This window comes from Phacochoerus africanus, chromosome X, assembly GCF_016906955.1.
Source record: "Phacochoerus africanus isolate WHEZ1 chromosome X, ROS_Pafr_v1, whole genome shotgun sequence".
NCBI classification, from domain to species: domain Eukaryota; kingdom Metazoa; phylum Chordata; class Mammalia; order Artiodactyla; family Suidae; genus Phacochoerus; species Phacochoerus africanus.
Genome location: NC_062560.1, coordinates 114799404 through 114824496, shown reverse-complemented (window position 1 = coordinate 114824496; position 25093 = coordinate 114799404). Strand labels below are relative to the sequence as shown.

At 45.1% G+C, this 25093-nt stretch overlaps 1 protein-coding gene across 3 annotated transcripts in view; it reads right to left on the bottom strand.

Annotated features, from left to right (window-relative positions):
* Positions 1-10912: 10912 nt before the first annotated feature.
* The window catches only part of LOC125118665 (PABIR family member 1-like), a 61444-nt gene continuing 47263 nt past the window's right edge, over positions 10913-25093 (bottom strand). For all 3 annotated transcript variants that reach the window (XM_047765405.1, XM_047765409.1, XM_047765411.1), the window contains one exon: positions 10913-11023. The gene's annotated coding sequence lies outside the window, so the exon portion shown is untranslated. The remainder of the gene's footprint in view (positions 11024-25093) is intronic.

Sequence of the window (25093 nt, the reverse complement as noted above, 5' to 3'; positions counted from 1 at the left end):
TGTGTGTGTGTATGTAATAACACACTGTAAGAAACAAATTACTTTAAAACAATAAAAGCAAATGGAGCCCTAAGCTTCACATGGATTTCCACATTTGGGGTGGGTATACCTCTGAGGAGCTCGGTTTCTTCCTCCCGTGTCCTAACGCCGTCTCCTATTCCTGTGAGTTAAAGAGCAAAAAAAAAAATAAGTGACACATGAGAGCTAAAATCATTTTTAAATCTACCAAGGGAGTTTATTTGTTTTTAATATTTTTGAATAGCTAAGCATTACATGCTTCGAAAATAAAAAACTACGAGTTCCCGCTGTGGTGTAGTGGGTTAACCTGCTGTTGTCTCTGTGGCGGCGTGAGTTCCATCCTGGTCCAGCACAGCGGGTTAAGGATCTGGCGTTGCCACAACTGTGGCTTGGATTTGATTCCTGGCCTGGGAACTTCCATATGCTGCAGGTGTGGCCATTAATAAAAAAAAACTATAAAAAGGTGTACAGTGAAAAATCACTCCTCACCATCTCTTTCCACCCCATCTCATGTCCACTAAGCCCTTTACAAGTGATCGCTTGTATTAGTTTCAATATGCTTCATTTCTTGTCTTTCTAGGGCTGCACCCCTGGCACATGGAGGTTCCCAGCCACAGCAATACCTACATGGTAGCTCGCAGCAACGCCAGATCCTTACCCCACTGAGCGAGGCCAGGGATCGCAGCCACGTCCTCACGGATACTAGTCAGATTCATTTCTGCTGCACCACAACGGCAAGAATGAAATATACTCCATTTCTGTACCCAAATATATATTCTTATTTTAGTGCTTTTATAGATGAGTGGTAACATGTTTTATTTACTATACTGAACCTAGTTTTTTTTTTCTACTTAATGCTATATCCAGGAAAAGCTTTCTATCAGTAGTTAAAGAGTATCCTGATTCTTACAGCTGCATAATATTTTGCATGGCTTAGAGCAAAGTTCATTTTAACCACTTTCTTCCTGACTACTTCTGCCAGTAGCACATGAGCATGTCTCATCGGCCATGTGTTTTGCCAATCTGGTGCGAAGTGGCATATAAGTGTGGTTCTAATCTGTATGAACTTAAAGGCGAGGCTGCCCACATGTTCACAGAGCTCTTTGCTCACATCTTTGTCCCCTACCCTCTGCTTTCTGGTGAGTGAGTGGATTTGTTCCTTATTGGCTTGTAGGAGCTCTTTGTGATATGAATTGCAAATATTTCTTTTCAGTTTATCATTTTTCTTTGACTTTGTTTATGGTGTCTTCACTATGCAAAACTTTATTCTGAGATAACTGAAATTTTTTTTTTTTTTGCATTTTAGGGCCTCACTCTCGGCATATGGAGGTTCCCAGGCTAGAGGTTTAATCAGAACTACAGCTGCTGGCCTACACTACAGCTCAAGGCAACGCCAGATCCTTAACTCACTGATCGTGGCCAGGGATTGAACCTGCAACCTCATAGTTCCTAGTCAGATTCATTTCCGTTGTGCCACAATGGGAACGCCTGGGATAGCTGAATTTATGAAATGTTTATGACTTCTGGATTTTGAATCAGAAAACCTTATCCCACTCCAGTGTAACAAATTACACAAATACACATATGCACACAGACACCAGTTAGAAGATAGAACGAAGAGAATCGTCCATTTACAGCAGCAAAACATTAAATTAAAAAACCCTAGGTTGGAGTTCCCATCGTGGTGCAGAGGTTAACGAATCCGACTAGGAACCACGAGGTCACGGGTTCGATCCCTGGCCTTGCTCAGTGGGTTAAGGATCTGGCGTTGCCGTAGCTGTGGTGTAGGTTGCAGACGAGGCTCGGATCTCGTGTTGCTGTGGCTCTGGCGTAGGCTGGTGGCTACAGCTCTGATTCAACCCCTAGCCTGGAACCTCCATGTGCCCAAGAAATGGCAAAAAGGCCAAAAAAAAAAAAACAAACCCTAGGTTTAGGAGTTCACTTTGCGGCCCCGTGGAAATGAACCCAACTAGTATCCATGAAGACGCCGCTTTGATCCCTGGCCTCGCTCGGTGGGTTAAGGATCCGGTGTTGCCGTGAGCTGTGGTGTAGGTCACAGATGCGGCTCGGATCCCAAGTTGCTGTGGCTGTGGTGTAGGCTGGTGGCTACAGCTCCAGTTGGACCCCTAGCCTGGGAACCTCCATAACCCGCATGTGTGGCCATAAGAAGACCAAAATAAAGTAAAAAATAAAGATTTCCCTAAAAAGATTTCCTATTTTTCAAAGTTATGTAAATTTAACATGATCCCCAAAAGAATACCACACAGTTTTTGTTGCTTTTTTTTTTTTACCTAGACAAGTTGATTCTATAGTTCATATGAAGAAATAGGAGTTCTCGCTGTGGTGCCAGTTCCATCCCCACTGCAGCTTGGATTTGATCCCTGGCCTGGGAAGGTCCATATGCCACAGGTGTGTCAAAAAAGAAAAAAAAAATAGAGGTGAAGAAATAGGTTTAGCTAGGAAAACATGAAAAATAAAGGGAGAAATTTTTCCAGAAATTAAAACCTTTATATAACCCCAATAATTCCAAGTGTGGCAGTGGCCCATGAGCAGACCAATGAAAAAAACTGGAAGTACAGAAAGAGACCTACATAGAGCCAGGAATTTAGATAAAGCTGCCATCCACAAACAGTGGGGGAAAGCATGTACTGGTCAATGGGGTTGATGATGCAAAGTATTCCATCGAGAAGGGAGAAGCCTTGAGGTCCTACTGTACTGCACAGGGAGCTAGAGCCAGTCTCTTGGGACAGACCATGATGGAAGACAGAATGAGAAAAAGAATAAATATGTATGTGTGACTCGGTCACTATGCTGTACAGCAGAAATGGGCACACCGTTGGAAATCAACTGTACTTTAATAAAAAACTTTTAAAAATAAATGGCGTGACAACTGGATAGCCATCCAGAAAAAATGAACTTGGATTGATGCATTCCACCAGGATAAACTCCAAAGGGATCAAAAATTTAAATGGAAAAAGATGAAACCATAAAGGTGCTAGACAACAATATGGGAGAATTCATTCCTTTATAATCTCGGGGTTCATTCTTGATGCCGCAGTAACTGTATTTCACATCAAAGACCAGATTTGGAACCAGCGGCTCCCCTTGGCAGTAGTCATTCCTCTCTCCTCAGCAGGTAATTTTCCATTTTGTCCAAGGACCCCCCCCCATGAGTTTTCAAAGTAGATCCCCAGAATCATAAAACGGTTGGATTTTTCCTTATTAGAGATGACTTGATTCAACTCAAGTCCTCCCCTTTAATTCAAACCTGCCGCATTTGGACAGGCTGTAATCGACGAGAACTGGGGGACTGGCAAGCGATCATACACTGGGCCCGCACTGTCTGGATTTACAGCTCTGGTCGGAGTGTGCGGTGGGCGGGGGGAGGGCGGAAAAGCAAACGCAGCTCGAACAGCCTTTGATCCAACGCACACCCCACAAATGAGGCAGCAGTTGCAGAGGCCTGAGCTAGTCTTAAAAGGGGCTCGATTCAGCTGGAGTTGCAGGAAAAGGCAAGGATGAGTGTGCCATGAGGTGAGGCCAGTTGTTTTGAGACAATTTCCAGGGAGATGTCTGCGGCTGTGATGTGGGTGCCACTCTTTCCTGTCTACCCTGAAGAAAAGCTCTTTCTGCTGTGATTAAAGGGGCTGAACACAGGCTCGCGAGCCAAGAACCAAGCTCGCCACGGGGCCAGAGGCCTTACAAAATGCAATCAGGAAGAAGAAGAAGTAGCTGTCACGGGGAAAATGATTATGACTCATCCCGAAGACAGCTAGTAAACAGGAAAGCGAGAGGCATGGCAATAGGTGAACATTATTTGTCACTATAGCTGTTTTTTCTGCCACCTTGAAATCGTTCGGTCTGTACAATTCTGCCCCCCAAGTCCGCTTCAGAAGGAGGTATACAAAGTCAGCGTGTAACGCTTCAGGTTTCGAGTAGGGATTCTGGAAACGAGTGTGTCTCCTTGATATTTTCATTCCCTTAACAATTAAGTCGAAAGTCTGTATAGCAGCTGTCGAGGAGACAGCTACCGGGTCTCAACGTGAACATGGAAACACAATTCTGAGATATCGAAACATTGCTATTATGAAAGAGACTGAAGAATTCAAGCAGCACCTAAAGCACTGACATTCTGCGAGAACACGCCTAATAGGAACAATTGAAGATAGACCTAAAGGGGAGTTCCCCTGCGGTGCAGCAGGTTAAGGATCTGGCATTGTCACTGCAGTGGCCTGGGTTGCTACTGTGGCATGGGTTCGATTTCAGGTCCAGGAATTTCCACACGCTGGGGGCACAGCCAAAAAATAATCGAAAAATAAAATAGGCGCTCCAGCTGTGGTGCGACAAGATGTGGGTGGCATCTCTGGAGCACTGGGACACAGGTTTGATCCTCGGCCCAGCACAGTGGGTTAAAGGATGTGGCACTGCCACAGCTGCAGTGTCGGTCCCAGCTACAGCTCGGATCTGATCCTGGCCTGGGAACTCTACATGCCGTGGGCGGCCAAAAGAGGGAACAAAAATTAAAAATTAAAAATTAAAAATTAAATAGACCTAAAGGAAATTGTTGGGCAAAGTGGGCTTCTGCAGCTACACTAGAAGACTCCACGGAGGGCCCCGCAGGGCCTCAGCCTCGCTGCATTATCCCTGCAGCAGCAGGTCAGGTCGGTGATTATTTCATTAGGAAAATATTTGCTACACCTGTAATCTTGAGGCGATCCACAACATACCAGAGCAGACCACTGCTCCCCAGGATGAACCACCAGACCAAATAACAAAGAGGGGACCCAGCTACACGCCATTGGGATGAGACCCTGTCCAGTGACCACATCAAAGACCCTTAAAGTAAAGCCATAGGCAGAAAAAGAAGCCTCAAGACCCTGGTTTGCAGAGGCTTTCGATGACTGAGAGAACAAAGAAAGGCCAACAGACAACTCAAGCTGGCTGCATTGAGTTTCTCTCTAATTTGCCCATCGCTTGGTTCATCAGAAATATGTCCAAAAAATTAGAGTGGCACCGCCCCTGGGCTGTGTGGGCTCGGTATCTAAGAAAAATTGGGCCCAGTTCAAGGAAGATGATGGGGAATGTCCCGTCCACTGAATGCATTTTCCAATTAGCTGGGAGATTGCGCTGTGACTCAGCGACTTAAGGAACACACGAGCTGGGCAGTTCAGGACGTGATCCAGGTAGGGGGCGGTGAGGGCTGCGGGGGTGCTGATTGCAGAAAGTGCAAAGAATAAATGAAATGACTTTACAGGGATGTAGTCAGACTGTAGTCCACCGAGGTAGAGAAAAAGAAGGCAAAAACTGTCTTGACAAAAATGCAGTGTGAACTGTGATAATGTTAAGGGGGAAAAACAGGTGTTAAGCCCTGGGATGCAGAGGGAAACCGCTTTTGCAGAATTCTAAGTCAGGAGAGGTCAGGTTAGGCTTGGGTTTATTTTGGGGAACTGAAATGAAAGCTCGCTCTCAATGAACAGGTCTGGAGCTCACTATACTAGGTAATCCAGTGTCCCAGACTGTTAGGAAACAGGTGTTTTCTGTTTGTTTGTGGGTTTTCTTAACAGACCTTTCTATTTATAGCAGTTCTGGGTTCACAGCAAAGCTGAGCTAATGGTACAGAGAGCTCTCGTCTAGCCCGGTCCTCACCCCCAACACACGCATAGCCTCCCTCACCATCCGCCCCCCACAGAAAGGCATTGGTTATGACGGCCGAACCTACACTGACCCAGAATTATCAACCAAAGGCCATAGTTCGTGGCAGGATTCACTCGTGCTGTATATTCTATGGGCTCCGACAGATGTGCAAAGCCACGCATCCACCTTTAGAGTATCATATGGAATAGCTTCAGGACGCCCCTGAAGTCCTCTGTCAGAGTTTTCCCTTTTAACTTAGACATCTGATTACGGGAAATGTTCACCATGCACAGAAGCAGAGAGAGCAGTATACTGAAACCCTCCCACGGACCCGTTACCTGCTCTCAGAAATCACCACCCACGGCCAATCTCAATGAGGCCTTCTGCAAAGGCTGTAAGAACATAGCTCCAGGCAGACCGCTATTACTGTTGTGGCCAAAGGGTTTCTTCTCAGTAGGTCTTAAGCGAGTGGCTTCCTCGGCGGGCCCGTGTATTACGCATGCATTGCGTTAGGCACTTGGCACATGCTGTCTAGACCCTTGCTGCTCCTAGTGTGGTCCGTGCACCAGGAGCATGGCCATCACCTAGAGCTTGCTGGCGAAGAAGACTCGCCAGCCCCACCTGAGACCTACTGAACTGGAGTTAGCAGCTTAGCAAGATCCCCAGGTGCTCTGTATGTGGCTTAACAGAAGCACGCAGGACCTGTTGTGGCACAGTGGGTTAAGAACCTGACTGGAGCGGCTCTGGTCACTGTAGAAGTGCGGTTTGATCCCTGGCCTGGCACCCTAGGTTAAGGATCCAGCATGGCCGAGGCTGGGGTGTAGGTCACAGCTGTGGCTCAGATTCAGTCCCTAGCCCGGGAACTTCCATATGCTGTGGGTACGGCCATGAGAGAAAAGAAAAAAAAAAAAAAAAAAAAAGCACCGACTCCCCAGTCCACGGCAGACACTTAAAATAGCCTCCCAACAATCCTGCAACAACACCTCAAGGCAGATATTATCCTGCCCAATTTACAGATGAGATAACTGAAGCTCAGAGATATTGGCTTTTTCAAGGTCTCCACAACGAGACTTAGATCTGTCTGGCTTCAGAGTTTACGATTTTACCTCTTGCAGCACGCTGCCTCCCAGTTAGGGGGTTCGCTTTTGGGTCAAGTCAGGGAAAAGGAAAAAGGCGATACAGTGTGTGTTTGCACAACACAGGCACAACCCGTCACCCTGGCAGACGACGGCAACAAAAGCAACAACAACAAGGACCGAAAACCAAACTGTTGGTTATCATGCAAGCCATCGCTCGCTCCACCGAAAGACCTTCTCACTTTCAACCAGTTATAATGGTATCACGTTGACAGCTGAATATTTCAGCGGTCAGAGAGAATAAAATCTCACTGGAGCAATTATCACAGTTAGTGTCCCTTGGATTTCCTGTTGTGGCGCAGCAGAAACGAATCCGACTAGGAACCATGAGGTTGTGGGTTCGATCCCTGGCCTCACTCAGTGGGTTAAGGATCCGGCGTTGCCGTGAGCTGTGGTGTAGGTCACAGACGCAGCTCGGATCCCAAGTTGCTGTGGCTGTGGTGTAGGCCGGCAGCAACAGCTCCAATTAGACCCCTAGCCTGGGAACCTCCACGTGCCGTGAGGTGTGGCCCTAGAAAAGGCAAAGACATAAAAAATAAAAAAAGACAAAGTGAGTGTCCCTTGACAGTACCTGGTAACCCAAATACGAACCTAACTGCCAACCACAAGCTCTCCCAGAATCAACAGAAGATGTGCTATAGATTCAACTGACTGGTAAATACATTTAAAAAAAATCCTTCAGACCCACTGGACATCATACAGGCAGGAAACACAGGTAGTTGACTGTCATTTTCACTCTCCAACCAGCTGGGCGGTTTAGCTTACAGCTCTGCTTACACCGAGAAGGGAGCCTTAAACGCAGAGCACTGCTGGGCAATGCAATCAGCCGCTTTGTTTTCTGGGCAGCCTTTACAGGAAAAGGTCGAGAAAAAGCATACATCTGAGAGCACCCCCCACGTTGAGCAGAAACTCATTAGATCTCAGGAACATCTCCCCTCTGATCCTGAGAGAAGATCAGGCCATTTCCTTCTCCCTCTGCTGCCTAATGACTCAGGGGATCAGCATGGTGACTTGCTTTTGCAAAGAGCTGATCTGATGATTAATTGGCCTCTAATAGGAACCTGATGATGTTCTCAGTTCAAAGCCCCAGGGATCTAGTTCAGGGCAATCTGTCCTGGCAAAAGAAAAAAAAAAAAAAAGACTAGGTGAAGAGGCGTGCGAACTGGCCTGGTGAGAGGGCGCCGCAGGGGTTATGACTGCCTTTCTGCTTTACAACCAAATGACCCGAACGCAACCTGCTCTTCTGAAACAGTATTCCTACCGAAAACCAGCAAACCCACGGGCTCAACAACGCGAATTGTCTTTGTGCATGAAATCAAATTGCTGGTGTATCTTCTCTGCCTTATAAACGCCTACTTGCATTACTTTATCCCACATTCTTCTTAAAAAAAATCTCACATTCTAATGGATTTCCTAATACTTTATGGCCAACTTTGCCCTCATGCTAAAACATATAATGAACAATAATACTAAGAATTGAGTTGAAATAGGTTCCCCCACAAAAACCACCAAAGGTAAAACAGGTAAGACTTACAAAAGTAATTTTAAGCCTGTTTTTCTGGAGTTCTCTTGTGGTGCAGTAGGTTAAGGATCCGGTGTGGTCACTGCCGTGCTTTGGGTCACTGCTGCGGTGCGGGTTCCATCCTTGGCCTGGGAGTTTCCACATGCCGCAGGCATGGCCAGAAAAAAAAAGCGAATACTTTTCTAAACATTAAAGAACATTTTAAAATCGTATTTTGGGGTTCCCATCGTGGCTCAGTGGTTAACAAATCCGACTAGGAACCATGAGGTTGTGGGTTCGATCCCTGGCCTTGCTCAGTGGGTTCAGGATCCGGCGTTGCCATGAGCTGTGGTGTAGGCCGCGGACACGGCTTGGATCCCACGTTGCTGTGGCTCTGGCATAGACCGGCAGATACAGCTCTGATTGGACCCATAGCCTGGGAACCTCCATATGCCGTGTATGCGGCCGTAGAAAAGACAAAAAGACAAAAGAAATAGTATTTTAATACTATTTGAATGTTTTGATCACTATATTTTCCCTCTGAAAGCTTCCCAAAGGTGTTTCTGCTTATTGACAGGACCACCTCCGTGAGGTCAGGAGGGCAGTTACGATTCACCCCTCTTTTGCAGCTGAGGAGGCTGAGGCTCCACCAGTTGAAGTTCACGGCCCTCCCTAAGCAGGCCTCCCGGCGAGGAAGGCGCAGGGCCAAGATCAGCGTCCCGACCATGAGCCGGTCCTGTCTTCTTTCCACTCACCACAGGGTGAAGAAAACGTGAGCACAAGAGTAGCCCCCACATTACCCCCTAAAAAAACGAAGGCCGCTGAGAACACAGCAGGATTATTCAATTCGCCGGAAATAGCTTTTTACTTTGGAAATTAGACCCACGGGTTATTGGGTGAGGGGGGGACACTGCGACATGAGTACTGAAGGCCTTCGGGCTATAAGCTGCATGTGCACCCGGAGGAATGGCACTGGAGGTGGGCACATAGCTAGCTATGTTCTCTCCTTTCTTCACTGCTCATAGGCTCTCCACCTAAGGGGATGTGAGGAATGTTCTAGAAGGCAGGGGCCCCTACTCAGAAAGTAGGGAGCTGGTGCACTGCTGCCTCAACATCGAGAGAAGAGTGCATTGACTAGACTGCAGCGTCTTCAGGGCCAAAGTCAGGTCCCCGCCCCAACTCTGCCTCTAGGTCTGGCAATGGGGGGGACCATTAGTTTGGAGTCTTTTATTCTAAAGGACACGTCCTAATGGGGCTGAGTCTGAATCTGGGTATGTGCTGCTGTCCAGCTGAGGAGAGCACAGCGCTCTGTGTGAAGTAAAGAGCAAGTTAAGTTTGTGAAGAGATTTCACAACAGGTCAGGGGCAAGGCAGAGGGGGATCCAAATTAATCCCAGCTATGGAGCTCCCATTGCCTCACTTTTGCTCGTAGCACGACTTTGACTTGTTATTTTCTGATGTTCTTACAACGGGCTGTAGAGTGCTCTGTAAAGCTCTCTTGCCCACAAGGGAGTCCTGGGGAGCGGGGCTCCAGGTCAGGTTATCTCAGAACGACCCTTGTAGCTATCACGTGGATAACATAGTCAGCCCAATAAATAAATTCCACACATGAACCACATACATTTGAAAGGCCCCGATTGCTGGGAGCCAGACTAATCTCTAGTTAAGGAAGGGATTTCTGGAATTTTCTGTGAGCCTTCCAGGCTTCTCACATCTCATCTCTGCCGTTACGTAAAAGGAATGGAAAAAGGAGATGTCTGTTTGGGACAGGACAGTGTGTGATGGGAAAAACAGCAGGCGAGAGGGCATTTTGTGATATTTAATCTAAAGGTGAGGGTTTTGCTAGTTACTGAGCTACTTTAGGGCAAGAAGCAATGTCCTTGCTCTGAATATTTATATCAAATACCGCAGCACTTCTACAATTCTAGAGAAGGTTCCGGTCTGCGTGTTACGGGGACTAACTGGACGTTAGGAAGAGATGTCACTGATGGAATTTGGGCGAGCGATGGGAGATGGGGCTGGAGAAGGGACTCCTTCAAGTCTGAGATTCTGTGAAAACTAGAGGTGCCGATCCTTTTTCTTAAGGAAACAGCACTTTCTAAAAGTAGAAAATTACAGAGATGGAGAACGAACCGTCACCAGAGGCGGAAGGATGCTGGAGGGGGACAGGCGGGTGGGACTAGAAGGAGGTACACCAGGGAAACCTTTGGGTGACGGAACAGTTTTGCGTCTTGAATGCGGTGGTGGTTCCGCAGATGAATAGGGGTCATAAAGTGGCACAGACCTATACACGCGCCCTGTGCCTGTGCCAATTTTCTGGCCTTTATATGGTACTGTAATTATGTGCCATGTACTCACTGGGGGAGACTGGGTGAAGGGCAACTTCCTATGAGTTTCTAATTATTTCCAAATAAAAAGTTAAAAACCATCAAGCACAATCCTGCATTTCTTTTAAGTGCCCTACAAAAGCCTTCATTTATCCAATTTTTCTTTCAAAGAACCCCGCCGCCACACGCCGTCACTCCTTGACTCTCTGCGGATTAGATCTATAGACTTAGGCACAAACTTTGCCTTTTCCATCGTCATTTCCTCATTGGGGAAAAAAATGTCAGAGAATGCAAGTGTTGCTTCTAAAAGTTTAATCTACAGGTGGGACGTTTCCGATGGAGCTATTCAATTGGTAATACCTTGAGCAGGCTGAGAGGTTCTAGATCTGATTAAGCCAGCTCTTCTCCCTGTCATGAAAAAAAAAGCAGAAACACGTTAAATTCCTGTCATGCCTTCCCTGTGAACAGAAGCATGAGTAGGCGAGATGCAGAGGACAGGTCAGGAGGGTGCGGGGTCTCCGTAAAGCGAGAGGCTCCTCTCAGCTCAGGGGAGCTGTGTGCCTGGCCTGGAGAAGCGTGGAGAAACCGCCTCAGGAGGATGAGCCCTTGGAAAGATAAACAGTTCAACTAGCCTCAGACAGGGAGCCCTTGGAGGGGAAGGGAGAAATGCGACCTGGCCTCCCTTCGCCACCTCCCCAGTGCACCAGCAGAGGAGACAGACAGAGTCCAAGCCCTTCCGTGGGAACAGGTGTAAGGGGTTTGGGGTGGGAGCTTCCTAACACACCCTCCTTCCCAGAGGCCCCATCTTGGCCTCCGTGGATTCCATGGGCGTCTCACTGAAACTTGTTCAATACATCTTATCTGGCCCGGAGCACAGGGGTCTAAGTTGTCTATTTTCCTCTTATTTTAGTCATAGCGACCTGGGTTCAAATCCTAGTTCCACTGCTTATCAGTTGTGTGATCTTGAGCAAGCTGTCTTAACCCCTCTGCCCCTCAGGTCAGTGGGGATCATACCTGCCTTACAGGGTTTGTAAAATGTCTGGCACCCAACAGGTGCTTAGCAAATGTCTGCCTTCTCCTTGCCCTGCGCATTGTTTCCGGCATGAGTGCCACGGTATTTACTAGACTGGAAGCTCCTTGAGAGAGCTTCTTTCTTGTTCTTTCTCCCTGTGTACCCAGCACAGGGTTGAGCACACAGCATGCTGTTAACGAGTCTCTATTGGCTAGGCTAAGTGGTGCCTTCCCGGCTGCCTCAGTGATACCGATGGAGATGCAGAAACGGGCATATGGGAATATCAACATTCCATTTGTTTTGTTTGGTTTTGGTTTTCTCCACTTTCTTTTTTTAAAATTATTTTTTTAACTGAGGTATAGTTGATTTATAGAATTTTATGTTCCAGGTGTATTGACATCCCATTTCAAAGATTTGAAACCAACGTGCTGAATTCTCTACTTCTTTGACATGTTGTGGTGGTAAAACTCTCCATGTGCTAAGTCCCGCCTTTAGTGCAAATATAATTTTTTGTCTTTTAGGGCCACACCCATGGCCTAAGGAGGTTCCCAGGCTAGGGGTCGAATTGGAGCTGCAGCTGCCAGCCTACACCACAGCCACAGCAATGGAGGATCCCTGACCCCACTGAGCGAGGCCAGGGATCGAACCCGTGTCCTCAGGGATCCTAGTTGGGTTTGTTAACCACTGAGCCATGATGTGAACTCTCGCAAATATAATTTTAGATAAATATTATGTAGCTCAAGTAAACTTAAAGTCAGTGGCTTAAGTATCTTGACAAAAATGGCTTTTTGATCAGTTTATTAGGTACGAAGTATGAAAAAATCAATTACAGACTGATATGCTTTTACCACAGAATTGAGAAGGTCATCAAACACAGCAAAAGAATCTGCGAAGGACCCAGTGACATGTGTACTCCAGTCACTGTCTTGGGACCACACCTGAGTCTGCAGTGTTCTGCGAGGTACAGTGGAAAGAGTAATGGATCGGGAAGCTAGGATCAGAGCTCTTGGCCCAGAATTGGTCATGCCCTTGCTCATCTGGCCCATGAAGATTTGCTAAGTGCCTACTGTGGGGCTAGAAGGTTCTGTGCTTCACAGGCATGACTCTGGCCTGCGTGGCATTTACTAGCAGTAACTGTGTGATCTGTGGGAAGGTACTTTACCTCTCTGGCTTTCGTGCTTGCCATCTGTCAAATGGTGACAAATCTATTTACATCGTAATTATGTGAATTCTCTGAAGGAACGCAGGGGCCAGAGCCTTGCAGACTGCGACTGTTCTCTCTTGTCCTCCCCTATGTAATGGTTCCATGAATAGCTTGTGATCATTTGAAAATTGTGTCTGAAGTCTGTTTCAAAGGGGCCGAGCAGGTTCTGCTCATCTCCGTTTGCTTTCCTCGCAAGTTGGCAAACCAACCGAGACGAGAGCCAGGAGGAGGGACAGAGAGCTGTCCCACTGGGCCGAGGCATTAGAGGGAACAGCACTCCACTCTGTGTTCTCGGATGGACCGGATTTCAGACACGGGTCCTGTTATGGGCTGATGTGTGTCCCCACCCCAAATTCTCTGCTGAAGTCCTAGCCCTGCATAGCTGTGACTGTGGCCTGATTTGGAAATAGGGTCTTTGCAGATATAATCAGATTAAGATAAGGTCATTAGGGTGGGTCCGAGTCCAATGTGACTGGTGTCCTTATAAGAAGAGGGAAATTTAGACACAGACACAGACACAAAGAGAATGCCATGTAGGGACACACACACACACACACACACACACACGAGACAGCGTGCACACGCACCTCCCTCTGCCCTCCATGCGACCACGCTGTCTGTCCTTTTCTGTATGTAAACCCACATGAAAACGCTGCCTTGATCCCAGCGCCTAAGAATGTGGGTCTCCAGGATGGCAGAGGAGCTTGTGCGCAACAGGGAATTTCATTCTGTGGCTTTCCTTTCTTTTTTCCTTTTTTGGCCCCCCTGTGGCATGTGGAGCTCCTAGGTCAAGGATCAGATCCGAGCTGCCGTTGCAACCTAAGCTGCCGCTGCGGCAACATGGGATCTTTAATCCCACTGCGCAGGGCCGGGGAGTGAACCTGTGTCTCACAGTTCCCAAGACACCACTGATCCCATTGTGCCACAGTGGGAACTCCATTCTGTGTTTTTCAAACCCGTCAAAATGGAAGGCAAACGTAGCCCTGTGACCTCCTCTGCCCTCGAGTTCAAAAGAAAGTAGTAAGAGCAGGCAGCAGTGGGACATACCAGGCAAGGGGCCTCAAAAAGCTGCTGCTGTTGGCCGTCAGCATGGGGACCAGCTTGGGAAAGCCACGCAGTCTACTCTGGGCCCTGCCAAAGGCCAGAGGGGCCTGCAGGAGAACCAACCCCATCTAAGGGTTCCAGGCACTGCAAAGTATCACGGTGCTTTAGAGCCGAGCTGCCCACCAGAGGCTTCTGTCCTAGCAAAGGAAGCGTCCCTTCTGTGAGACAAGTGAGTGATTCATTTGATCAATACGCATGTATTATTCTGCAAATTTCTCTTTGGCAACCACCAGAGTAACAACTGATTTAGGGACAAGTTGCCCACGAATCCCAGAACCAGTGCGCGGAAGGTTTATGAGGAACATGGTGTCCACGAAGCCTCGAAGGGCTGCCCTGTGCTTTCGTTACTCAGCACAAAAGGAAGAAGAGTGAACACGCTGTCTGTTGTAAGGTACACCATTATCTGATAGGCTATAAAGAAAAAAATTAAAAATTTAAAAATTAAAAAAAAGAAAAATGGTTTTCCTTACAGTGGAAAACCATCTGAGCCAAGTAATCCAGTTAACATGCCCCAAATCATCATGTGCCTTTTTATGTTTTACTCCTGCCCCAAATGCAGAACCTCTCATCGTGACACTCACCAGGAAACCCCAATTGAGGGACATTTCTACAAAACAACCGGCCAGCGCTCTTCCAAAATATTGATGCCACGAAAGACAAAGAAAGGTTGAGGGCTGTTCCAGACTTAAGGAGATTTAAGAGAATTAAGAGACGTGACAACAAAACACAATGTGTGATCCTAGGACTAGGGAGAAGCGGCCATGAAGGACATTCTTGGGACAATTAACAAAATCAGAATATGACCCGTAGCTTACAGAACTGTCTACTGTATCAATGTTAACATTTCTTGAATGTGCCAACCTTACTGTGTCTATATGACAGAACCTTCTTGGGAAACACATACTGAAGTAAGTATTAGGGGCGATGGGACATGATGTCTGCAGCTTACTCTCAAGTGTTTCAGAAAAAAAAAAAAGGGTGTGTGTGTGTGTGTGTGTGTAGGGAGAGAGAGAATGGTAAATGTAACAAGATGTTAACAACAGATACATCTTCATCAAGGGTATGTGAAATTTCTTTTTACTATTTTTTTGCATACAATTTTCTGTAAGTCTAAAGTATTTCAACTTCAAATTTTAAAAAATATATGATTTTGAGCATTTAATCTTGGGACTGATGCTATGTGCTGGGTGTGAGATAGCCAAGGGACAACAGACAGAAGGAAGCTCACAGCCTGGGGCAGGGGAGGACAGAAAAAGAGGCCAGCATGATAAAGGATGCTGTGACAGCGCAGAGGAGGTATGCTAAAGCCAGGCTTCCTAGGGTGAGGGCACTGGAGGAGGCTCTTTACAGAGGAGGGAAAGGGGAAGCTTAAGGCTGGGGAAACTGAGTTGGGGGTGCCAATGGGACATGCAAGCAGAGCTGACCAAGAGACGGTGGATTGTAGAGAAGATGTGCCTGGGACTGTAGGTAGCAAGAGGAAGCCACCTGCCTCCTGGGGACAGACAACAAGGTGCAGATTAGCAAGTGCCAGGGGCCAGGCCAAAATCACCACAGCTGCAGAGGTGACAGAGGAAGGGCAGCCTAAGCAAAACCACTTGAGGCTGAAAGGTTGAACACAAGTGTGCTTAGGATGAACTTTGTGGTGCTATATACTGAATGTCTGAGAGACACCCGTCCCGAGATGGATAAACGTAAGTAGCCTTGGGTAAGGGCCCGGCCCCAGATTAGTTACGATTGCTAAAAGTAGACTGCAAGGCAGGAAGAGGACAGCGAGTGATCAGGAGAAACTAAAGAAGTGATTTTTCAGGAACAGGAGGAGCTTTACCAGCAATAAGGATAAGGTAGGACCCAATTAACACACAACAGGATGGGGAGAGATTGTTGTTAATAGGAAAAATCCCCAGAACAGCACCGGGATCCATAATAAAGGGAAATCAGCAAGGCAGGGCTGCTGTTTCAGAAGTCAATGCGGGAATGGGAATTTCCACTCAATTACAAGACAGAAGAGCCAGGATGAGAAAGTACATGAACGGTGGGAGCTCATTTTTTGCCTTTCTTTGAAAACTTTTATATTATGGAAAATTTATAAAACTAATGAGAACAGTCAAAATGTGATAATTTTTGACCTACAAAAATGGCATGTCACGTTTCAAATGAAAATGAACCCCCATATACCCATCACTCAGCTTCAGCAACTATTGACACATAGTCAACTTCGTTTCATCCAAATCCCCACCCATTACCCTGGCAAACCGACTGATGTGAAGCAAATCTCTCGTGGAAGTTTTTGTTGTGCTTAAAAAATGATTATATATATATATATATATATATATAAAAGATTCAAACTACATATACACATACATATTATATAGACACACGTTATATATATTGTTACATATTATGCTTTTACTCAGTACTTAATTTTCTCAGTAAAATATTCCTGTGGCTCAAAATTCAGAAGATATATCAGGTTGAACACCTTTAATATACACAATTTTAATTTTGTCATCATGTTACGGCAGATACCCAGCAGCCCTGTGCTGCAGCGTATCAGCTCTGGCGACAGCCCCGTGGCTGTGGCGTACCAGCTCCAGCAGCTCTGTGGCCGTAGTGGATCAGCTCTTTTACCCGGCGAGAAACCAAGCGAGCACGCGGAGAGTTGGAGAACTCAGGTTTATGACGCCGGCGGGCTCAGAGGAGATCGCTCTCCAGAGTCTGAGCCCGGAAGAAGGGTTTCACAAGGCTTTTATGGGCTACGTCTTCCGGGTCCAAGCTTGACTAGTTGGACTGGAGTGATGTCAGGCAAGGTAGTAGATGCGGAAGCAGATGCATGGGGGAGGACTGGTTGGGGCAGTTGGCTAGACTTTGCTTAGTCATCATGGCTGGGGTCTCTCCTTTCTACATTTTATTGGGACATTTTCTCCTACAATCACACTTCCATGAGGCAAAAAAAAAAAAAAAAAAAAAGCACAAAACAGAAGGACAAGTACCAAGTTGCCTTCCCAAACCCTGGCACCTGGCCAACAGCTTTCCCTCCTCAGAGGCGGCCAACATTAATGGTCTCTCTATGTATCCTTCCAGACACATTTTATGCACATGCTAGCAAAGAGACTGCCAGCCATGCCCGCTGATCTGTACCTTGCTTCTTCCAATTCACAAAATCTTTTAAGAGATCATTCCGTCTCAACACATAAAGAGCTTCCTCCTTTTCCCCAGCTCCCCAGCATTCCACGGCAGGACCCTAATTTATTTACCGAATCGAATCACTATTGATGGCCTTTGAGGTGGTTTCCAGTCTGCTGCTGTTACAGACTGTGTAGCAGACGCACCTCCGGCATTCAGCTTGCACCCAAGCAAGTGAAGTCTATCTACCTGTAAGAGAAACGCCTCGGAGCTGAACTGCTGGATGAAAAGGACTGTGGGCGTGTAGGTTTGAGAGATATTGCCAAGCTGCCCTCCGTCGGGGAGGCGTCAGTTTCCTGCTGTCCTCGTCCTTTCCCACGCATGGTTTTCCTGCTCCTCCTGCCCACGTACTCCAAGCTCCCCGGAGCGGAGGAGGGTCTCAACACATCAAACTCAGAGACACCCCTCTGACCTCAGCCTCCCCTGGGTCTCTCTCTGCCCCTCTGCCCCCACAGCCCCCAGCCTGTCCCTCCTCTCCTGTCCTTTCCCAGAGGTCACTCGCAGCCTGCCGGCTGGCCTGCCTCCACACAAGCGGGCCCTGTGCGCAGCTATCTTAGCCATGCCAGCTTTGACCCCTGGGCTCGCCCTCCCCGAGACCTTCTGGAGCACCCACTCTGCCAGTCCTCAGCCCCGTGAACACCCCCCATCCATCCTCTCCATCCCCCACTCCCAGCCTGCTAACGACTGCCGCAGGTGAAGGTCATGGGGTTGGCCCCCAGCCAGCCAGCCTCCGTGGGGCCCCCAGGGCGACGGGACACGGCAGTCCTTTTCCAAGTCTGTGTCACATTGCTCTCGGGCATTGTTCCCAACCCTCCCCTCTCCTCAGATCCCCTTGCCTGCTCTCACCCTGGGCCCTCAGGGGTTTGTTTCAATGGCAGGATGCGAGTCACCAGGCAGGGCCTGGCTCGATGATCCTGCGCTCTTCACTTGGCATCTCCGCCTTCGCCTGCTCGCCCCCCAGCCCTCGGCCTCAAGAGATCGAGGGCCTTCCTCCTCGAGGCCGCCTCTGCCACCGGTCCCTGGACCCTAGGTTCTCTCGCCTTCTCGCGCCCTCGGCCCCAGAGGCCTCCCTCTTGCCCTTTGGGCAGGCTCTCCCTCCCCGCTAGCTTTTCCCTCTCAGCCTCCAAACACTCCCCTCATATCCATGTTACTGTTTCACACCACCACTAAACCGAGAAACTTGAGCCATCTTTAAAATGACACATGTAATGCATGCCTCCTGGCGTCACTTCTTCCTTCCAAGACAGCTCCCAAATTTGACCGAAAACTTGGAAAAGAATGATAAGCAAAAAAGAAGAAAATAAAAACCACCATGTAACTGGTAATATTTTAGTGTATTTCTTTCCCATCATTTTATATGCATATATATGTTCACATATCTATACGTATTTTTTTTCTTACAAAAATGGATCACAGTACACAACGCGTTGTCGTAATATATTTCAGACATCTTAGTTTTGCTATTTATTAGTGGTCTGATTCTGGTTAAGGAAATTAACGTCCCGGAGTCCATTTCCGCCTGTGTAAAATGAGGACTCTGACAGTAACCACCTTGCAGGGCAGTTATGAGGATGAAATGAGATAAAAATATATAAAAATACATATCACAGTGCCAGACACATGGCAAGCTGAATTCATGTTCGCTATCACGATCTTCCCACATCAATAAATACAGCTCTACAGAACAATTTAATGAGTTCTGTCAGTGCTGTGTCTAATAGGAGTGACTAAAGCATGGCAGTGACTCACCGACACGTTTGCATTCGGCACACAAACAGCATATCTTGGGATAAACTCCTTGAAGAACAACTGCCAGTTCAAAGGCTCTGCACATGTGTAATTCTGACAGATGTTGCCCAATTGCTCTTCGTCAAGGAGACACGACCACGATTTCTCTAACTTATCCCTTATGGACGGAGAGTGAGGCTCTTTTCAAACGTTTCACTGATATTAAACCCAGACTGTGAAGGACATTCTTATAACTAAATATTGGCCTAGATCTATGATTAGTTATTCAGGGCAAAGGAAAGAGTATGAGTAAATGCACAGAGATGGGGGAGCAAATGGTGTGAAACTGCTAGCGTCATGCACTGTTTTAGGCACTTGATGCACTCAGTGAACAAAAACAGAAGATTCCGGCCTCGGAGAAGCTTACATTCTAGCAAAGAGAGACAAACAACAAAAGGAATAAGTAAACTGCAGAGGATGTTAGAAGGTGCTAAGAAAAAAGAAAAGGTAGAGCAGGCTAAAGGGGATCAGAGGTGCTGGATAGGGATTTATTATATTATAGTAATATAATAGTGTATTATTACTAAATATTAATAGTTAATATTGCATGGTACAATATTAAATAGAATGGCCGCCCCATTACAGAGATTGAACATGTTGTAGAATGAGGAGTCACTGAGGTAGACACTCATGCATATTCATCACCATCTGTGCCATAGCCACATAGCACCTGATACCTGATACCTTATGATTTCTTTAAATCAATTTGCCTTTCCCTACTTAAATTTACTTTATTTTGTTTTTGCTTTTTAGGGCCACACTTGAGGTATATGGAGGTTCCCAGGCCAGGGGTCGAGGCAGAGCTGCAGCTGCCAGCCTACACCACAGCCACAGCAACATCTGTGACATCTGCGACCTACACCACAGCTCACAGCAACACTGGATCCTTAACCCACTGAGTGGAGCAGGGGATCGAACCCGCATCCTCATGGATACCAGTCAGGTTCATAACCCGCTAAGCCACAACAGCAACTCCTTAAATTTATTTTAAAGGAAGCTTTATAACATCAGCATAACTAGAAACCCAGTATTACAAGCCATGAAGGTCTACGGGGAGGTACCAGATGATACCTAGGACTGGCCTCTTCTCTTCATTACAGACACTAGCTAGTAAATACGAACAATAACAACTAGCAGTTTTAAAACTGCGTGCTTATTATTTTCCAGGTAGCTTAGCATTTTACATGCAGCAGATAATTTTATCTTCACAAGAATTCTACATGGTAGGCACCATTATTTTCCGCATTTGTTTGGGAGGAAATCTGGGCAGGTGATTAACCCTCTCAAGCCTCAGTTTCCTCCTAAATAAATGGGAACAATAATGACGATATAGATTTAACACCTACCCCTCTCAAACTTTTCCAAAAATTACACAGGAAGAAGTGCTTCCAAACTCATTCTATAAGGCCAGCATCACCCTGATTCTAAAATCAGATAAAGACACTGCAAAAAAAGAAAGTTATAGGCCACTATCCCTAATGAACATAGATGCAAAAATCCTCAACAAAATACTAGCAAACTGAATCCAACAATACACTAAAAGGATCCTTCACCATGATCGAGTGGGGTTTAATCCCAGGGATGCAAGGATGGTACAATGCCCATAGATCAATCAATGGGATACACCATATTCACAAACTGAAGAACAGAAATCATATTGATCTCAGTAGACGCAAAAAAGCTTAGGACAATTCCACATCCAAGTGTGATAAAAATTCTCAACAAAGTGTGTATAGAGGGACCATAGCAAAACATAATAAAAGGCATATATGTCAAGCCCACAGCTAACATCACATCCAATGGTGAAAAGCTGAAAGCATTTTCTAAGATCAGGAACAAGACAAGGATGCCCACTCTTACCACTTTTATTCAACATAAAAATATTTTGGAAGTCCTAGCCACAGTAATCAGAAAAGAAAAAGAAAGAAAAGGAATCCAAATTGGAAAAGAAGTAAAACCACCATGGTTTGCAGATGACATGTACATGGAAAATCCTAAAGACACCACCAGAAAACTACTAGATCTCATCAATGAATTTTGCAGAAGTTTCAGGATTCACAACTAATATACTATAGTACTAGATATACTATAGTATATATAGAAATCTGTTGCATTGCTATGCACTAACAATGAATTATTAGAAAGAGAAATTAAGAAAACAATCCCATTTACGATTGCATCAAAAAGAATAAAATACCCAGGAATAAATCTAACCAAGAACGTGAAAGGCCTTCTTATAGCAGAAAACTGTAAGACACTGATAAAATAAAATGATGACAACACAAACAGATGGAAAGATATACCATGTTTGTGGACTGGAAGAATTAATATTATTAAAATGACCACACCCTCCAAGGCAATTTACAGATTCAATTCAATCCTCATCAAAATAGTAATGACATTTTTCATTGAACTGCAACAAATAATTCTAAAATTTCTATGTAAACACAAAAGACCCTAAATAGCCAAAAAAATCTTGAGAAAGAAGAAGAAAGCTATCATACTCCCTACTTTCAAACAATAGAACAAAGCTATAATAAAACAGTATGGTACTGGCACAAAAACAGACACATAGGTCAACTGGGCAGAAGAGAGAGCCCATAAATAAACCCACACATATATGGTCAATTAATCAATGCCAGAGGAGGTAAGAACATACAATGAGGGAAAAGACAGCTTCTTCAATAAATGGTGTTGGGAAAACTGGACAACGACATGCAAGAGAAGCAAACTGGACTGATTACGTTCTCACGCTATATACAAAAATCAACTCAAAATGGATTAAAAGACTTAAACTCAAGACATGAAACCATAAAACTCTTAGAAGAAAACATAGGCAGTATGCTCTTGACATCAGTCTTAGTAACATTTTTTCAGATATGTCTCTTCAAACAAGGGAAACAAAAGCAAAAATAAACAAATGGGTCTACGTCAAACCAGAAATCTATGTACAGTGAAGGAAACTATCAACAAGTACATCAAAATATTATTATTTATGATCTTTAGGAGTTAAGATTGTTAGTAAATTTTTAATCTTCCAGTTCTTTGGATTTTCCCATCTGAGTATTGTTTTATAAAAATAAGCTTTTTTAAAAATAAAAAATTGCCCTCAAATGTGATATTATGTGGGTTCTATGTCACAAAGGAAAAAAAATATTGGATCTGCTTGGTGTAGACCATCTATGATGGGACAGACATCTCTAAAGACAAGCACACTTATCCCTGCTTTCACAATGTAGGAAAGGAAACAAGAAGATTTAACTTGCTATCACCGGTTGATAGCCTGGTGAATGTGGTACCACATTTTCTAGTACACGAATGGCTTCCTTCTCCTGCTCAACATTTGACGAGTTGTAGACAAGACTGGGACAACTCTGGCACTTATGCGGGAGTTCCTAGTTGGTAAAAAAGTGAAATTAATGAAGCTTGTTGCTTGGTAACATGTGCTCTATTAGAGGCTTAGATCTTGGCTATGATGAAATAGACAAGTACATCTACTATTTTGTTCTGCTTTTTTCTCCTTTCTTTCTTGTCACCAAGATCCAAAGGCTGATATCATGCTTCATAGTTTTCAGGGCACCCACAACCCCTAGCCAACAGGACACTGGAGAATATCCATAAAGTCAGACCCTTCTGCCAATGAGTGAGGAGGGTTTGGGTGGCTACATACACATTTAGTATGTCACTGGGACTTGAGCAAGCCATAGCTTCTCTTCAACTGACTATAATTTATCTATGATTTTATCTTGAAGTTAATTAAAAGAAGTGGGAAGTCATATGAAGCTATTCCTAAGAATCTTAGACTCCTCTGGAGAATGTCAGGTCAGTTTATTTTCTAAATCAAATAGGATTATCTTTTGAAGGAAGTCTTCCCTTTAGCTGTTCCTTTTAAACAGTAATGAATAATTGCACTTGGCCAGATATCAAAACGCAAGATATACAAAATAAAGTCCCTGAAAACAAGTCTAAGCTGATGAACATTTTAAATAAAATAAACATATTTCCTCACCCTCATTGATGGTGTTCTTATCTCAAGCAGCATTTAACACAACAAATCCTTTTGAAAAACAGGATTTCAAAGTCAAAACACTGTTTAAAGAAACTATATACATGAACCACATAAATGAACATGCATTGCTGGTGGGAATATAAAATGGTACAATTACTTTGGGAAACAGATTGGCGATTTCTTGCAGAGTTAAACATGCACTCACCATATAATACATCAATCCTACTAGGTATTTACTCCAGAGAAATTAAAACATATGTCTACACAAAAGCTCGAACACAAATACTCGTAGCAGCTTTGTCTGTCATAACCCCCACTGGAAACAACCCAAATTCCATGAAAAGGTGAATAGATAAACAAATTGTACCTTATACATACAATGAATCACAACTCAGCAATAAAAAGTAATGAAGTACCAATCAAGAAGCCACACGAATGGATCTCAAGGACATTCTAAGCAAAGGCAACCAGACACAAGAGTATACACTGTGTGATTGTATACATATATAGGAAATTCTATAAAAAAGCAATCTAATCTACAGTGATAAAGAAAAGGAGATCAGTGGTAACCTGGAGCCGGTGGTAGGAATGGAGGAAGATTATCTACAGAAGGGGTAATGGACATTTTCTGTGACAATGGAAAAGGTCTTTATCTTGACTGCAAGCTTACAAGGGGTGAAATGTGTGGTAAGTATGTAAATGATATCTCAACAGAGTTGATTTTTAAAACAGCAAAAGTGAAAACTCTTCAAAAGTTGAAATTTTAGTTACTTCTGTTTTTCAATAGAAGTATTAAGGATCCTGTGCAAACTGTATACCAAGATGCTGTCTCTACAATTGGGAAACTACTCTCTTGAAAAAATTAGGTCCACAGGAACATGTGTGTAGTGGAAGGCATTGGGCCTGATGCTATTTGGAACTGGTATGCACAGTTTATCAGATTCTTCCAAATAATGCCTGCCACGTAGGAGAAATGGCAAAAGGAATAAAGGCAAAGCATTCATTAGGCTGGAAAGGAGACCAATATACAGTAAGTTGGCTGGAAGATCAGGGATCAGATCAATAACAAGAAATGAGATTCTACCTCACCATGAACCAGAGCCTGTCACTGTCATTCACTGTCATCTTGTGAGGTGCCCCCCCCCTTTTTTTGTCTTTTTGCCATTTCTTGGGCTGCTCCCTCGACATATGGAGGTTCCCAGCCTAGGGGTTGAATCAGAGCTATAGCCACCGGCCTACGCCACAGTCACAGCAACGTGGGATCTGAGCTGCGTCTGTGACCTACATCACAGCTCACGGCAACGCCGGATCCTTAACCCACTGAGCAAGGCCAGGAATCGAACCTGCAGCCTCATGGTTCCTAGGTGAATTCGTTAACCACTGAGCCACGACAAGGTGCCTCTTAATAGAGAGGCCAATCAATCTGGATGCAGATTGACCTTATCTAAAAACTGTTACCAAATGACTGGGACAAAGAGATTCTTCAGACTCCTTGGCCAGATTACAGGGAATCCCTTGCCTTCCCCATCACCGTGGAAGCTCTCTCATTCTCCTTTCAGTGTTCGGTAAAAAATTCTACTAAGGTTTCAATAAATGCAGGAGATTGGGGGAGGAACTGATCTGGAATATTTTAATTTAGAAAGTAAAAGATGGGGGAAGTAGATCATTGAGTATCTCTCATATATAATCTTAGGATACAATTCAGAGTATAGTCACACCACACTGGGAAGTATTTTGAACTAATATTATCACAGTTTTTTAGGAACTGATAATCAAATGTGAAAAAAAAAAGTGTGGAAGGTTGTGGTCACTTCTGAGTGACAAACTGGAGGCCAATGGCCAGGTTGGTAACAAGGCCTGGAAACCATCTCAGAGGGGAAAAAAAAAGATTAGAATGGGGACTTTGAAGAGGAAAGATCTGTCTGGACGTGGTAGCTGTTGCCAAATATCTGGAAGTGTCTATGGGAGAGGAGATGGCATTCTCTCCTCTTATTTTGCAGCATTCTCTATGACAAATTAGGACCAAAGGATGGAAAGTAGACTTTAGTTCAATATATGAGGGAATTTTTGAATGATTAAAACTTTCCAATAGCAGAAAGCCTCTTTGACTCTTCCCCAATAAGAATTCAAATACAAGTAAGTGAAGAATCCAGGTGCAGTAAGAGAGTCCTGATCCTC